The following is a 17558-nucleotide window of genomic DNA, read 5'->3' on the forward strand; positions in this document are numbered from 1 at the left end:
TTTGGATGCTTCAGTGTATTTTCTCCACCTTCATGAATTTTATTTCACATATGCAATACCAAGTCATTAAAATACAGGTTTATGCCTTTTCCTTAGTAGTTCTGTAAAAGAAATTGTGAGAATCTGATATATCTGATGATCTTTACCCTTTGGATTTTTCAGTGGTTACAGTACTGAAATAGAAGGTTTAATTTATTAAGGCATTTTCATCAGCTGATCCTTAATTCCTGTTTGGTCTTATGGTACAACTGCACTATTAAAATTTCTTGTTAGTTTTGTTTTTTACTTGTATGTGTTTTACACATGATGTTTATCATCTCAGTAGAATGCAATTGCATTAAAATGCATTTAAGTATCTGCTACTCCTTTACTCAGGATTTTCAGCTTATTGGAAAGGAGCTCTGTAGAGCAGAAGCTTCTGCATGTTGCCTTCTTTATGGATGTCCAAATATGAACTTTCTTCCTTGATTATGTTTATCAGTATATATTAGTCTCTCATGTTTCTGTTCTCTGTTTAGATGAATACAATTTAATGTAAACCATATTTGGAGATGAATAATGAAATGTAAGAATTATAAAATTGCTTCCTGTGATTTTTCCTTACTAATTACAAAAATTATTTCAGTGACTATTTCTGATGATAAATTAATGTCTAGAGGAGGAGGTAAGTACAGAACACTTTTTTTTAGGTTAATTGAGCAATCAGGTGACCTCCAGGATTTCTTAAAAGGAAAACTCAATTCTGTGCAGATGGAAGGATACAGTTGTGGATCACAAAAGTTCTCTTTTAGTCTTAATTATAGAAATAGCATGAGCTTTGTTAGGACTTACATTTAGTGCTAACTCTCTGCACTGAAAGATAAAACTTTCTCATGGCTTGAGGAGTTTCATCTGCTGGTCTATCTGTGTAAGTAGCTTCAATTTAAATTTCTTGTACACCTTTTTTTTCCACTAATCTATCTTATTCGTGTACAAAGAGAAAGTTAAAAAGTAGTTACAAATAAGCTTTACAAAGCTTATCTAGGAGATATTTACTGGTAATGGGAGCAGAGTGTTTGTGAGAAAAGAACAGATTTCAGGGAAACAGGCAGGGGGAAATGACTTGCACGTATGTAGCAGTAACAGGTGTTGTGAACTCATCCATCATTTCACACAGCACTCAGGAACAGACAACAGTTTCTTAGAACACTATTAATAAAATATCAGGAATTTGTTACTTTGAAAGGAGGAGAGTAGAAAGAGGTGCGAGGGAGTCTTAAAGTGAATCTGAAGTGGAACTTAAAACCTTCTGAACTTGGTATCTAGATTATTTTTTTTTTTAAAGATACACACATAGGATATAGGGATAACTCTGTTTCCACCCCTGTTCCCACACCACAAAAACCTTCCAAAACCTTAGTTGGAGGTGGGATGGAAATACTGAGTCTTACATCAGGAAACTAATTTGTGAAAAACCCTGAGTGCTCTGATGAGTTTCTGATTAATTTCTGCTCCTGAAGGAAGCTGCATGTGTGCTACACCACACAGATGGCTTTGCTTGAGACCATGAAGTAAGTGCAAGCTGCATGCTGCTGAAAGGTGAAAGACTGGAAGAGGAGAGCAGTTCAGTGGCATTTCATGTCTAAGCAGAGGGGGTCTCCTTGCTGAAACTCATTTATTGCACCAGGAACAGAAGGATGTCAGGAGGCTGATGAACTGCAGAACCACGTGTAATACACTTGACAGGCCACATTCCAGCCAGAGGGAGGAGAAATCAAGGCTTGGGTGGCTCCTCAGATCTGGTGTACAGGAGCACTCCCACTTCTTTCTGTCTTCCCAGTGAGCACGTGCAGAATTTGTTCCAATTTCCAAGCTGACTTTCATCAGGAAGGACACTGGGCAGGAGAGAAAAGTAGGGTAAAGGCCATTCAGAAATAAGGATTTCTGATCATTTTATTAATAACTGTGAGAAATGTAGCAACTGGCAGGAGAGATAAGTGGATTTTCCTAAGCTCTGTTATAAGCAGGTAAATATTGTTCTGGTTTATGGCACTAATAATTAAACAGAGCACTAGTCTGTCTCTTGGCAATTTGAAACTTAAGGTGGTTGGTTTCTGGAGGCATGTTGAAATCTGAACAAAAACTACTTTACATGTAAACTTCATAATAGAAGGCTGTATATATTCTGTCCAGTGGATATATTTCAGGAGCATATATAGCACTGAAATAACATGTTTTTTATTGTCTTCCAAGTCATCTAGGCACCACTTTTGGTAAATATTGCAGTTCTTAAAAAACAGACCAAGTAGACAAGATCTGAGAAATACTAATTCCTTCAAGAACATTGTCTCCCCAGTGCAGTTAAATGAATAATAGATTAGTATAACATTAATTTTTTTTGTATCTTTTATACAATATGCTCACAGTTTGTGGGACAGTATACTTATTTCATGTGCTTAGATCACAGTAAAAAAATTGCAGATGGCTCTGGAATTGGAGTACCTATAATCCTGGGGAAAGCAGTAGCACCTGGGACTTCTGACAAGTCCTGACTTTCAGAAACCAGCTTTAAATTAGACTGTTAATGCATTTGCAATGGCATGCAAATCTTGTTTGTATAGTGCCTACACCAAGTTCTGTGTCTCAGACTGGGGCTTCTGGATACTTCTATCTCAGAAAGAAAAATGAAGAGAGGTTCAGGTACCCTTATTAACCAAAAACTTACATTATTCTCATTCTAAAATTGTTACTCTTTCCTCTGGTCACTCCTGCCAACAGTCCAATGAGACTGAAAAGCTTTCACTGGCCCAGACAACAGCGTGTATGGCTAAGAGGGAGAGCTGCTCACAGCCTCTGGAAAATACTGTTTTACAAAGATGTGTATGCACTTGAGAGATCTTTACTAAAGCAACAGTAGGGGATAAAAAAGGGAAGATTTTGTCAGGGCCCCAGGTCACTAATGGGCCTTAATGACCCTGATCGCTTTCACCTGGGTCCCCCTCACAGCTCCTGCCCACGGGGCCACCTGCTCATTTCAGCTCCGGCTGGGAATGCAGCTCCTTCTCTGAGCTGTGCTGGCTGAGGACACGTTCTCAAAATTATTCTGTGGCTTTTCTGGTGTGACTTCAGACCTTGGCTGCTTTCATTGCTTCTGCACAATGACCACAGGAGCACCAATAGGACTTGGTGCTGCTCTGCTTGCCTGGCTCTACTGCTCGGGACTCTGCTCTGTTGGTGAGTTCCCTACCCAGTCTATGTTCTTGCTGCCTTTAGCTCCAAGTTTGCCTCCTCTTGGGGTGCAACTGGCTCTTGCTTTACCCTGAAGCTTTTTGTAGGAAGTCTCCTCATCTCTTCCTACAATCTAGCAATAAGTACTCCAATAAGGAAGCACAGGGACTTGTTGGGGGCTTGAAGTGCTTTTCTGTTAGAATGTGGAGGCTTTTCAGAGCAGTTGGATTGTCTTAGGCTTCTTGCTATAGATGTATAGTTATGTGGGTTTTTTTCTGTTTAATTAATTGCTTTTGTTTTCTAAGGGGGGAAGTTTTTGCTCTGATAGCTCACAATGAGAGGCAGTTAAGATGGCTGTGCTCTTTCCCTCTGGTGAAGCCTGGACAGGACACTCACTGACCCTCACAAGATCTTTCCTATGAAAAGCTTGCAGTAGCTCCAAGCCAGGTGATTGCTGTGTGGATGCATAGCCCGTCCTAGCTGCTCACTAGTGTCCCAAGAGGGGACAGAGTACTTGCTAGGTGAGAAGCTAGGGCCAGGACATTTGCAATGTGCAGCTCAATCATACTTCTGAAAAGCAACCTCTGTGCCTTGTTTTACCATTAACCCACTGCCATGTCTGACACGGGTATCAGTTGATGGGAGATAGTGGCTGAACAATAGCTATTGATTTTTCATTTCAAATTAACGGCATGGCAAGCTCTGAGTCAGATAGTGAGGGTAGGATGCTAGTGTAGACATTCCTGTTTGGCTGTGAAAGGAGTCTCGTTGCCTTCCCTGGACCCTTACCTTGTATAGGATTCTCTCATTAAAGCACCAAACTATAACATATATGTATGTTTCTGCTGGTTTGTTTTTTTTGTCTTGGAGCAAGCATCTGTTAAGCTCAACATAATAAATGTTTATCAATTATTTGACCAAAGCACACTGAGGGAAATGGCAAACAATGAATAACAGAACAGGGCTGGAATAGAGTGGAAGCTCTTTCTGATTGGAGATGAGTGTTTAGGCAAGTACAGATAGACACTGGCTTCATTTGGTGGAGAGTTCAACAAACTCTGTGGTTTTCTTTATGAGAAGAAATATTGACCTAGAATCCTTTTCTAACTTATCCTGGTAAGATCTGTTTTAGTCAAGTCACTGGCACTATAATTGTATAAAATATTGAGAAGAGATGAGATATTGTTTTGAGATTTCAAAAGTTTGCAAAATTATGGTAGTTTTGCAACAGATCCTAGGATTTTGGCAGCAAGTTAAGTGGAATGCTTATATAATTTCTCCTGTAGTATCAGCAAACTTAAGAAACTTGCAGAATTCAAGTGAAATAGTTTTAGCTAACAATGTTTCCACAGCATGAATAAAAAGCACAGGTTGTTACTTCAAACACAAACATTTTAATACTTTGCTTTTTTATTCTGTTGCTGTTTGATTTTATTCCCCCTCCCTTTTGGCTGTAGATGTTATTTTTCACTCTTTGCCTGGCCTGTCACTATCTCTGCTTGTGGACAGCTTTGCTCTGGCTGCTGCTTCCCATATGTCTGAAATCTTGGTACCTGCACAGAGAACCTTCTGCTGTACAGATGTTGGGGATTTTCTGTGTTAGACTTTTTTGCTGCTTGCAGTAATAGCACTGCTGCTGTTACTAGAAATGATTCTATAAAAAAGGGTACAGTAAATAGTCTATATATGCAATACTACAATAGGCAGTACTAGCAGTCTAGGTCTGAGCTCTTGCATTGTAGTCTGGAAAAGTAAGAATTGCTTTTAACCTTTGAATTTATAGCATATTCCTTTACCTTCTGTGGTTGCTTTAATTGCAGTATGGCATTTGGTTCTGCTGGAAAGATGAAATCCACAATGTTCTGGTTTTCAAGTCCCTCTGACTACTCTGGATGCTGAGGGTATGAGGACCCCATTCCTGGTCTGGGCTATTTGAGCAGAACAGTTTGTGACACTACAGCCTGAGTGGTTTGCAATGTAGAAAGGCCCTGGCCTGCTTTAAAAAAACTTCAACAATAACCAACAACTTTTTTGGTTGGTAAAAACCTCAAACTCCACAGCAATGCTAGAAAGCTTTAGCTCTGGGGCTTTATATTAGATTTTTATAGGATTTGAAACTAATCCTGATCCTTTAGCAAAAGGTTGTTGAGGATGTCTTCAACTCAAGACAACCATGTCAATACATCTAATGGCGTGTTTGAGCAACCGGTACAAAAGCTAAGCACCCCAGAAGTACCACAGCTGTTTTTGATTCTGCCAAATCATCTTTGAGATGAACTGTTTAGAAAATACAAGTTACACATGTTAAAATGAAACCTTCAAGAAAGTGGAGTCTTCCATGCAAGACCTCTCTATATATAGGGAAACTCTGAGACCTGGCAGAGACCTGAAAGTCTACAGCTTTCTGCTTGCGGAAGGTAAAAAGAGCCATTCTAAAAGCAGACAGACCCAGGTGGCTGGCTAGTGAAGGAGGTGATCCTCACTTTATCTTATTTGATTTCATTGCTCACAATGTTGAAAGCCATCTGCAGTGTGTGGTACTTTGTGCTTCTCCTTAAGCCTCAAATGGTTTTATGCCATTGTTCTGAGAAGCCATTTAGAGAGTTTTGAACCACTGTGATGATATGATTCAGCCCTAGAGTCACTCTGTAGCACAAAGGCCCTATTGTCCTACCATATTATTGAAGTGTTGTAAAGGATAGTTTGCTACTTGTAGTTTTGGAATGGTTTCTCACATTTCAAGCATGCCAGCCAAGAGGAGAATCCTTACTAAACTCTGTGACTTCAAGATGCAACTTCTTGGGACCCTCCCCACACAGTGTGCATGTGCCTTTGGGTAAGGCAGCTCCAGTACACGCTGCATTTCCTCACAGCCAAGTGTCTCATTTCCAGGGCTGTCTGCCTGTTTCAGAAGTGGGTACATGTACTAGCTTTTGTTAAATGGTTTTACTAGGGCTTAATGGTCTTCAGAATTTAACACCAGTTTCACAAAAGAATGGTGTTAAATTAGTGCTGTAGTGAGTTGTTGTCCTCCCAGCTAACCTAATTGGAAGTATTATTGTGGAATTGTACTGATTTGTCAACATTTACCAAATGCTTTAGCAATATCATCAGCTTAAGTTGTATCCATCCTAAAACTGCATTTAAACAGGACAGATACTATAACAGAAGGGGAAATTCACTGAAATATAACACAGATCTTCATAATCAGAACAATGTTTTAGAGGCTAATATAATTGGTCTAACTAAATTAGTTTCTGCTGCATTTATGAGTGCCTTATTTCCCCATTTTAAATGGAATAAAATGTTGGATGAAATTCAGCAGATATCTACTTAGGGTGAAGTTGTGTGGTTTGTGGGAGAAGATAAAGCCCCTTCCTTCTTCCCTTAGGAATCTGAACATCAGTAGGGCACAACTGCCTTGTGCTTCCTGGCTGACTGGGCAGAGATCCCTTGAGTACCTAAGGAACCAGTCATTTTCCTACAGTGTTGTGTGTTTTTACAGGCAATTACATCACATTCTTTGGGCCCTTACATTTCTTATTCTTAGCTTTCTGTGAACTTTCTTTTTACCTTGCATTACTTTATTTCTCCTTTTTTTTAAATTAGCAAATGAATTCAATCAAGTCTTTATTGATGTTCAGGAAAGACAATAGTGTGAGGCAGTGGTGTTTTCATTAATATAAACAATTTCTGTACAAAAAGGATTCAGCTCTGTTAATAGGAACTATTCTGTAGCAGGGTTTCCTGTACATCTGTGCTAAAGTGGAGCACATCTCATCCCACTGAGGGAAGTGCAACATATGAAGCTATTAGAGAGAACCTATAATATGGAATAGAAAAGATGGCCAGATGAATGCATAAAAATCCTTTTATCATGCTGGAATTTGTGTTGAAGCAAACAATTTTATAACCTGGGCTGCCCTACCAGCATAAACACAATGAGAAGGCAGAGTAGTTTATTGGTCTGTCTTTATTACGTAGTGTATATATAAAATGCAGTGGGGTTAATTTGAAAAGTGCCAAAAATGCATTTTTAACTGTGTGACATGATTTGATTAAATGGAAAACACCCCAGATGAGACATATGTTACTGTCTATAAAATCCACAAAGTTGTTAAATACTTCTGGTGAACTTTAATCAGTTTTAAAGTTCTAAAAGTTTTAAGTTGAAAACTTTTAAAGTTTTAAGCTTTAAAATTGCAATTCAACAGGGTGTTTTTGTAAAATATTCTTAACCTCATGCCTGAGATCTGCTTTAATGTCACGCTATTGTGATATGTCCCTTCTCTGTCTACAGGAAGGTGCAACATCACTTAATCACTCTACAGGTAGCATGATTTAAAACACTTTTATGAAATTCAGTATTGAGCTACGGTGATTCACACTTGCTGAAGATCTAGTCCAAGGTTCATAAAGCACATTGAAATAAGGGATAGCATGTATCACAAAAATGCAAAGTATTCCATCAGTGAGATAAATGGAGAAAAATTGTCTTCAATTTTCAACAATGAAAAACACAGAAGTCAGAAAGAAAATACTGTGTACATCATCAATATGCAATGACTTCCATTTGTGTGGTATCAGTTCTGTAATTTGTTATACACAGTAAATTATCCTGCTTAAATTTAATCTGGTTCCTCCACTCCAGATTAACAATAGACAAACTTGTCCTCTTGGAATTACAGTTACTAGATTTTGGGCATGACTAGAGGTTTTTAGAATTCTTTTGCCTCAGTCTAGTCATTAGAAGTATTTCTGTTCAAAAGTGAAAAACTGTTTGAAATGCTATTTGTATTTTCCAAATTCTTGGTCAGAAAAGCTGTTTATTTCATGCTTGGTTTTCCTGGGGGGAATTAACCTCATGTTATAAATTGGATTGATCTCTCTACATGCTCTCAATGACACTAATCATTGAGAAGAGGAAGGTGTCTCAGTGCCACCTGTGGTGAGTTCTGTCAGTCTTGAAACTTGTCTATTCTGTTTGCTTTTGCCCCAATGAGGTACCTGGGAATTTAATTTGGGAACCTTGGCCAGGGGTCTTGGGACCCAAATCAGGAATGATGTCTGTTTAAACTGGCAGAGATTGAATGACTGATGTTGAGCTTAAGTGAAACTTTAAGGTGCTGTTAGTTTTGAAACAGTACCTACTGTCAGTACTGCTGAAATACTAACTTTTTGAGACATAGAGGTCTGTCCTTTTGAATACTCTTGAATAAAGCATAAGGTAATCCCTCTTGTAGGCATTATGCATGTGCATCCTATGGTAAAAAATGTGTGTCCTTGGATCTGGTGGGACAAATTCTTCCCTTGGTTACCTGAGAGAAAATGCAGAGTAAAGTCATAGCTGATGCTGATTTCTCCAGTGTTCGGTGATGCAAATGAGGGCTGAATTCATCCCATTGCCTGTATCTGTTATTTTGCATGGAAGCGCTCACTGTGCTGAAACATTCTCACGTTTGCAAGAATGTGTCTGTGTAGTTTACATTTCCAATTTTAATTTTTGAGCCATGTGTAAGAGACTCCAGGGAACAGTGTGTACTGTCAGCAGAAGTTATCTTTTTGATGAATCAGGCACATTGTTTGTAACTGTGCATTTGATAGACATGTTGTAATAAGGTCCTGAACTGCTTACTGTGTCTTTATGTACCTTCCCCCTCAGCAGTTGTAACTATTGTGCTGCTTGACCTATATTAATGGTACTACAAACAACAAGTTTAACCATTAACTTGTGGGCCCTGTTTAAATGGGTTTTACCAAGAGATGAGAACTGAAGATTTAAGGAGGTAAAAATTAAAAAAAAGGGCTACCCAATATGGTGGTTTTTAGTGCTTACTGATCCGATATACAGGGTAAGAAGGAGTTCAAAGGCCCAGGAATAAAGGCTAACATCATATTATTATGGTATGAATGACTAGTGCCATTAAAGGTATGGACAAGCTTTCCTTAGATGTTTTGTTTACTTAATAACTTGTGAATTTATCTGTGTGGTTGTTCCAATGAGGTTTGCTTGCTCTATTTGCTAGTCTATACACACTGAAGCAAGAAGAGGCTGAGAGGGTTACACCGATGAGGGGGTAAATATTGCCTGCTTGTGCTGCCTGGGAAAAGGAAAACTGGCTCTTGAGTAACATGTGAGGAGACAGTGAAAGCTAGAAAGAGACCAAGTGGAAGGAGCCAGTGTCAGAATAATGCTTTAGGTATGGAAAAAGCTGAGCAATTTTGCTTGATTTACATGGACTGCATCTCAGGAGCTTAAGTTCACTGTGCATAACTTGTATTTGAGACCATTAAATGAAAGCCAAAACTCTGATTTCTGACATACATGACTCCATAACCTCAGGAACAAGCAAACTGTCACAGCTGATCTGTGGTAAGTGACTTATGTGTGCACAAAGCCAACAGTAAATCTGTGGTGGTTCAATATCTGATGTGATTTGATCCTTCATGGAAAAGTAATTTTCTGTTTCTAATTTATTGACATCAGTGATCTTTGGCTGAGGTCCTTAAAGAGTAGGCATGCAGAAGTTAAACTGGGGAATGAGGGGGTGGGAAGTGCTGTGCTCTGGGATGTCCTGGCAAAAGCTCAGTTTTCCCTGATAAAGCTGCCTCATCGTATGCAGGCAGGGCTTTAAATGTGCTACTGTTTCCATTTGGTGGTTATCTCTGTCTGCTGGGATTTCACCATTCTGGCTCCACAGGGCATGTGCAGGTGTCTTGTGCAATTCAAGTGTGTGTCCTGCTGGCTCCTGCTGATTGACAGGGGCAGAAATGTGTGCTCTAGCTAAAAGTAGCAGCTGATATTTGTAGGTGCAAATGTCTGTGGCTCATTGCACCTGAGCTGTTGTTAGGCATTGTTAGAACATGGAACAAGCATTAGGTAACCCTGTGCATACAGTCAGAACAGAATCTGAGTGAAAATCCCTCACACTGGTTAGAGGCTCTTGCAGAAATGCAGAATTGCTCATTTTACCTAGGGTGCACCAAAACCTGCAGTTAAAAACATGCTCTGGGAATGTTTCATTTGCATATAGTATCATAAATAGTATTTATGTATATGATTATTTTAATGTAGTCAAAGCAAGGTGAATGGAAATGTACCTGTCTTGGCACTGATGTAGTTTTTTATTGAAAGAGGCAAGATGAAACAAATTCTTTTCAACCCTGACCATTAAGAGTTGTTAACTGACATCTTTGGGCCTTGATTTGAAGATTGTAAACAGCTTGGTGAACACTTAATTAAATCACTGAAAACTTCATCATAGGAAGGGAAGCAGTGAACAAGACTGTCAAACATTAAGTGATGTATAAGACAAGCTAGGGAAGGAAGCCCATGATTTTAACTGCCAGGCTTCTTTAACTAGGGACTTCCTTGTCTTTTTTGGATTCCTAAAGACAAAGAGGCACCAAGTCACCCTTACAAGGAAGTGATCTCAATTAGAGTCAAAGGGGAAAAGCCAGAAATATTGGGGAAAACTTACTGTGAGGAAACAAAAATGTAACTGCACCAAAATAATTTTTCTTGCCCCTAAGTTTCTGTAATTCCACTTTTCTCTCATGCCAGCATTTCCCAAGGTTTCTGTTTAAGTAAGTTAAACTGGTAAAAGCTGGTGTATGTGCAGTTTCTGGGGATTATTTCTGCTTTCAATAGTTATTCCTAAAATTCTACAGGAATAAGTTTAGCTGAGGAAAATCTGTTTTCAAGTTTGTCCATATGTTTAGTGGCATTGATTAATCTGGATTAGCAGGCACATTTTTGCTTCACTCAGAGCAAAGGTGGGAGCAGGGCAGGCCCCTATGGCTACTCTTGACTTTTTTTTTTGTCTATCTATTCCTTCAATTTGGAAAGGGCCATGTTCAGAATGAGGTTACAGCACGGTGATTTTGTTCTGAACATTAACTTTTATTCTAGCAGCTGTGCTGGCTGGCACCCATGCAAGGAAATGTAGCATTTCCCACTGTATTGGTACAACAGTATGATTTTTATTTTGCCCTAATGGGCACGTTCCGGCTTGTAATCATGAGAGGGCCTGGCAGATGAGCTTTTGAGATGCTTGTGAACAACTCTGGTGAGAAGCTCCCCCCAGTTTTGTGTGTTTAAACTAGCTTGCAAGTCTTAGGATTTTTCTCCTGATGACTCTATGTGGGAATGTTTGTTTACTTACCAGTTTAAAGCACCTTGTATAGGTTCACATGTTACCCTGATGGGAAGAAAGGGAGAAATCTAATTTAATAAACTGGTTGTTTTTTGCCAGTTCTCAGGTATGAGGGGGGGGAAAAAAGAGAAATTTAGTCACAGAATGTGACCTGTGCAAATATGGGCAAGACAGGTTAAATGAAAGCAGCAGTTTTAACTTCGTGTCTTCTTACAGCTTGCAAAACAATTGTCTGCCAAGAAGAGTATTGTGACCCAGTGACAATAACTGACTCAACAGTGTCACAGCTCAGTTAATTTTGCTCATTTAGTCAATCTCTCTACCTTCTAGTAAGTCAGCCCCTCTATCTTTCAGCAGCTGTCATGGTAAGACTGCATCTTTTAATGTCTTGATATTTCTGTGCTAAAAGTTTAGTGTGAGCTGTTTGAGAGAGTTTTGTCTTGTATGAGAGCTATAAGCCTTATCTGAGTAAATAGAATAAAGCTGGCTAATGATCACCAACTCTTTCAGGGGATAGGCTTGAAAAGGTAGTAATTTCTTTTGACAATGCAGAAAGCTTCATAGAGAAAATAGTCTTCATTACACATCAGTAAAGATAAGCCGCCTTTTCCAGGCTGTATTTTCCTGCAAAGAGTACAGGAATGGTGTGTGTGTAACTTGCTTGATGCTCTCTGTTCCTGAGAATCTGAATCTCAAGCTGTACTCTTACACAGAACAGGCTGGAAATCAGTGGAAGTTGTGCATGTCTAAGGACTGTGTGATTTTATTTATTGTTATATATAGTTTTGGTTTTTAATTGAAGACATCTCAGAGATTAACTCATTAGAACCATCAGGGGGAAATGGAAATAACTTGTTTGATTATGTGGCTCTTCTGAAATGGAGGGTTGCCAGCTGGAGGCAGCCATATGTATGTACAAGATTGCAGCTGGGAGTGCAATCAAAATTCCTTAAAAAGCAACTAGATAGTGCTTGCATTTATTGCAAATTGTGTAAGGTAAAGCTCAGGAGCAGGGAAGTACATTGTGGAATGGTGAAAAAGACTCATGTTTGCAAACATCTTCATTAAAAGTAAGTAGCAGGACAAAGTGAGATCTCATGAGATACCTTGGGATCCCCATGTGCATGTTAAGCACAGTTAGATAGAAAAAAGCCATACAGGACCACAACATCTCAATTTGTGCCCAAAAGACTGAGGTATCATGTTAATTATCCAGCAAACATGGGGTTTTCTCTAGCTCTGTGTATTTGGACTTCTAATGATATTTGAATTGACATACAGAAGCAGGTCTTTTAGCCCAAGAATCTTTTCTTTGTCTCACTTAATTGCTTTAGCTCTGGACTTCTCAGTGCTTGCTTTCCTCATTTTATCAGTTGCTCTGTCAGAGTATCTTTTTATGTAAGTTTTAGTCAGCAATGCTATTCATTCCAGTGACCCTATTTGGAGATATTCCAAAGGATGTAGTTGTTTCTAAATGAAATAATTCTGCTTCATTTCTTTCCTTGTGCTCATATCTGTTACCTTATGAACTCTACAGTACTACACATGGGTTATCAAAACTTGTTCTATTAAATTATGCATTAACCAGCACTATGTGTTTACACTGTGCATGTTTAATGGCATATTACTACAAATACTGCGCCGTATAAGGACAGCAGCTTAGTAAAAAGCATATTGTTATGAGGTGAAAACCAGAACTAATCAGGGTTTGAAACTCTGTGTGAAATGTGAAGTTTGGATAGACCAGCTCTGGGAGTTTACAGACTATAAAATGTACTCAGTGCAGATTGTTTCCCCTGTCTTTATGAGGGGAAGCACCTAGAGCTCTGCAGGAGCTTTTCCAGTGTGAGGATTGTAGGGCTGGACCTCAGGGGCAGCACTATGGAATTTTACCTGCGCCAAATTACATATTTTGGAATGATTTGAACATTTTTATAACTGTTGATGTTTGAAGAATATTTTGGTGCTTTTTGGAGCAAGCCCCTCTGCCAGCATCACAATAAAGGGGTGCTGAAACAGATGATGACTCTTATATGACTGAGGAGTACAAACCTCTGAGAAACACAACTGAACTGTTCTTGATAGCAGATACATAAGAGGATGTTAATAAGAAAATAATGCATTTATTTGCTAGCTCCATCAGGAAATAGAGATGTATGTCTGCCTCTGGTGTTCTCTGTTGGTTTTGGTTGCACAGAACTGGCATCCAGGCATGCAAGCCAATCCATCCCTGTTCTGATAGCTGTTAGTGTGTAAGAGGAATATTAATATTTTCTCTGAGGTTTTTGTGATCCTAGGACACAAAGGTAAAAGCAAGGGCTATATTGCTGTGGATCTTGGATAGGTCTAGGTACAAAGTGATTAAGTAATTTACCAAGACCATATGAGATGGGAAGCTGACAGTTCTTTTGATTATGGTCCTGTGTCCTAGATTCTTGCTAGACAGCATCAATTTTGTCACAAACATTGGTTTTTGTCACAGCTGGTCTACCTGGTACCAGGTATATATGACCCAAACCTACTTTTGGCCAAACACTGGCTTGCTTCCTGGTTGTTTCTGTATTCCTATAAAATATATACCCCATAATATTCACATTGCAAGACTTAATACTTTGAGAATAAAGATAAGGAATGAAATTCTGTCAGTGTGATGGCTTCACTGTACGCAGAGGACATTGGTGGATTCTACATTAGAGTACTGCGGATCCTGAATGTCTCTCATATATTGGCAAATAGAAATTTGTTGATAGGCTCTGGTCAGTCTCTGGTCCAGGGCTGCTTGTGACTGTCCTTGAGTTGCCAGCTGTGGTGTCTTCCAGTGCAGTGCTCCTCAGCATGCAGTGTGGGAAGCAGGCACCAAACCTCATGCAGTTCTGCTGCAGTGCTCTTTTCTTTCCTTATTCCAGTCAAATTGAGTTTGCCATTTGGGTAACTGCAGCTGGGCCAAGGTTTGGAGGACTGAGGATTTGGGTTTTTCTCATATCCAAAAGAGGTCTTAGTATCTTTGACATTGCATGGGACTGGCATTCCAAGATCCTTGTGTTATCCAAACCCATTGGAAAAAAGTCTTCCTGGAGACACAGGAGAACTAGAAAGACAAATTTTACTGGATAATAATCCTGAGTTGCCCCTGTGGTCCAGATATTTGGGATGTGCTAGAAAAAATACCCTTTAAGCTCACTTGTTTTTGGCAAATATTGTTTCATTACTTCCACGCAAAAGTCTTTAATTCACAGTCAGGCCAGCTACTCTTTCATGATCCTCACTTAAAACAAAAGTGCCATCTCTTATTATGAAAGTCTTACTGGTGCTTTTAATAATGTTTTTAATACTTTGGCTTTTGGCAAGTAGCCTGGACATGTTGCATATTATGAAATGAGCCAAATGGCTCTTCACAATAGCTGTGGTAAATGCACAAGTGATTTTGCTGCTTTGAAAACAGGAAAAAACCTCGTGTTGCATCATTCTGGCTGGGAAGTGCTCAAAGTTATTGTGACAGGACTGTATTTTGAGCAATTGTTGGTGATTTGTTTTTTAGCACACAAAGAAAGTAATAAATCTGTCACCCTGAAAAATCAGGTTGTGACCTAAAGGAAGGAGAAAATTGTGGCTTTAGGTAAAAAAGAGTGACCTGTCTATGAGGGTCATTTATCATTATAACAAAATTGCTGGTGCTCTCCTAGCTGACCAGGAAGAAAGGCTGTGGTAAGCAGAATTGAGGGATGCAAGCGTCCGAATATTTTTAACTGATCAATATTTTCAGGATTTACAAGCGGCCAAAAACCTGTCAGCATGCAGAGTAAGTTCACTGTGCATCTGTTCTAAGAAAGAAAACAAGGGAGAAAGAGTTTATTTTGGCCATTAAAAATTAAATGGATTTTAGATTTGGCATCAATAGTTCAATTCACAACTGTACCTCAGTACAGATGCCTTCAGCAGCCTGTAGGTCTTGTAGTGATGCAGAAAATATGTATGACACTTAACTCCCAAGGAGGTTGAAACAATAAATAACATAAATTCAGGGTGGGGTTAGCAGCATTAAGTGTCTCAGAACTCACTTGGGGTATGTGGTTTTGTTGTTTCAAAGTAACAGGACCAAAGTGGCTTTGGTTAAAAAAAGAAACAATCCCCGAACTTTAGTTCTTAGCTCACTCTCACTTATTCTGCATTATCCTATATGTAAATAGATTTGCATGTATCATATTAATAAAAAAAGGCAAATTGAGGGCCCCAAGTGAGGTTGGTAGAGATTGGATCCATTGCAAAGGGTATGTTCAATGAGTTCATGTGACTTGCATAGAATAACAGCTGAACCTGTTTTGAAATACAAGATTGAAGAAGAGGAATTCTTTTTATGTCATTATTCTTAGGTATCAAACCTATCTCAAAATTTAAAATACTTCTGGTTAATTCTGGAAAATATTTTCCTACTGTTCCATCAGTCCTAGTGGTGAATTTTCACTTTAATCTGTTTTTACAGAGTTCACAAAGGCATAATGAGAGTGCAGGGAGAAAAACCCAATGCAATTTCTTGTACAGTAATTTTCATGCCAATTGCTAATTTCCACTGATTGCCTTAGTTTAAGAGTGTCTTATCAGACCAGAACATCCAATGCTAAAAACCAATTCTAACATATTTAGAAAAGCATTTATGATTCAGGCTATCACTTATCATTTGGCATTACCAGCATTATACGGTACTAGGAATGCTTAACAAACCTATTTTAATACAATTTATGAGGACATTTTAGTGTATCAAAGCTGGTAAAGTACTGTACACTTTACAGGTATTATGAAGACATTAGGATAAAAATCACATAGAAGGTAAAATAGGAATTTAAAATAAGAACTTTTTAAAAATACACTTTGATAATACCCCTTTTATTAAAGAAATTACTTTAGCATAATTATTTTTAAAATATAAATTCTATTGATTGATACACTGTTGACTACATGGCAGTGCCAAACTCTGGTGTAATTCTGTACCAAAGTGCCCTGTCAGATTTTACCACTGTGGAGGATGAGGCTGGACTAGAGGCACTTAACTGAAGTCTCACCACTTCATAACTGAGGTTTTCATGATCTAAAAAGATTAGGCTCTTTTTTAAACAGTTCTTCTTCCACTTTGAAGAGTCAACAAAGTTAGTCTGGAAAAAAGGTTCCCTTAACTTGTCATGAGATAGCAACATTTTTGAATGAGAAGGTTCTCTCACCAGTATATCTCAGATATACTTTATTCAAATTTGGCTTGAAAATTTCATACAAAATTTTGTGAATCTGTGCACAGACATGTTTTTTGTTATTTATATATATGTGTGTGTATATATATATATATATATATGTATGTGTGTGTATTATTGACTGAGGTCAGACTTCCAGAAAAGCCTTTACCTATTATTTTTATTTACTATATTATATACTCTGGTTTGGGTTTTTTGCTTCCATTAAGCCTATATTTACAAAGTCATGTAGTGATAGGACAAGAGTGAATGGGACTGTGCATAACATTGATCCAGCTTCAGAACTGCTGGGATTCTAGATTATTATCAAATGTGTGGATAATACTTCATTTCCAATATATAGATGTTGATACTATTAGCTATCTGTGAAACTTCCAGTCAGAAGTCTGTTTTTGCTTCAGCAGATAAAATGAGGATGTGTTAAGTGTTCTGATTTCTTAATGTCCTGTTAGTACAGAAACCATTGAATGGTGTCTGGAACGATCCTGTTGTTGTTGTGCTCCTATTTATTAATCAAATTCTAAATTGCAATGCAAGAAGTCATAGCTGTTGCTAGAGAGTTCTTTTTATCCTATTATTTTTGGAGAAATTCCTGATTCAGATGTGAAGTGTTATTAGGACAAAGGTGCCAGGTTTTATCTGGGCAAATTTTCTTGCTGTTTTTAAGAACAAATGTGGTTGTATTGGGTACCACAGATTGGCACTTAGATGAGGCTGGAGCAAGCAGCTAATCAATCATATCTGGGTAATAGACATCAGTGATATTGCTTTGCAAGGTTTATCCTCTTTGATTTATACTAGAGGATTGTTTTTTATGGGACTTTTAGAATATTTGTCACTGAGTAATGTTTTCATGACCAAGCCACAAACACAAAGCCAATATTTCTTTTAAGCTGTCGATCAAGAGTTTGATTAAATTTGTACATATTTTGAGAGCATTCAGACTGGATGCCAT

The sequence above is a fragment of the Molothrus aeneus genome, chromosome 9, assembly GCF_037042795.1.
Source record: "Molothrus aeneus isolate 106 chromosome 9, BPBGC_Maene_1.0, whole genome shotgun sequence".
Taxonomy (NCBI): Eukaryota; Metazoa; Chordata; class Aves; order Passeriformes; family Icteridae; genus Molothrus; species Molothrus aeneus.